This window comes from Eumetopias jubatus, unplaced genomic scaffold, assembly GCF_037043125.1.
Source record: "Eumetopias jubatus isolate StellerSeaLion01/CBP00866 unplaced genomic scaffold, mEumJub1_p1.0 scaffold_9, whole genome shotgun sequence".
Classification (NCBI taxonomy): Eukaryota; Metazoa; Chordata; class Mammalia; order Carnivora; family Otariidae; genus Eumetopias; species Eumetopias jubatus.
In genome coordinates, this window is record NW_028274815.1 from 32,712,118 (window position 1) to 32,712,937 (window position 820).

Here is an 820-nt window from a genome sequence, read left to right on the forward strand (position 1 = left end):
TTTCCTTCCTCCATCAGAATCCCTGCTGTCAGGAGAAGTCTGGAAACTCAGCCACCATTAGGTGTAAGTGATGGAGAAGGCATGACTGTCCCCTCCTAAGAGCATTTACTATTTATTAAGGATGAAGCCTTGGAAGGTTTGATGTAAAGGAACAAATTCAAAATGAACCATAGTCATAGGGCAGTTTGAGGGAGGGTGGGGGGAAAGAGAGCATAGCTTCCCAGAGCTTTTGATACCACCTCCTGTAGGGACACCCAATTCCCCAAGGTGAATCTCCATGTTGGGGCTGCTGGCTGGTCTGATGATGCTCTCTGCTCTGTGAACACCGGTGGTCTCATGGGGAGTTGGAACGGAGCATAGGGACCTGTGTTATCTGAGATCTAAGCGCAATAGCAAGTGACCGGTTTGCTAAACTTCAAGCCCTGTAGGATGCGAATGGCACCGTGGGTTTGACCGAGCATCTCCTTTAATTCTGTTCTCAAAGATGGCACCCCCAACAGTGCCTTTCCCCTCTACCATTCCTGCTGCAAAAACAGGAGCCAACAATCATTTGGAGGGAAGTTTTTCCTCCAAACAAACGGCTATGTCTCTTGAGGCAGGGCAGAGACATTCCTTAGAAGGCTTTCTGTTTGAAGCAGACAAGGTCCCAGCCTGCCTTCCCATCAGAGAGATGAAAATCTCAGCCTGCAGGGGTGGAGAGTACACGGAAGCGAGACTCCTTAGCCCTGAGGTACAGAGATGGGCGTGTGTGTTTTATTTATTATTTACTGAGAAACCTGTCCAAATACTGCATTTTAGGAACTGGTAGGAAACACTGATG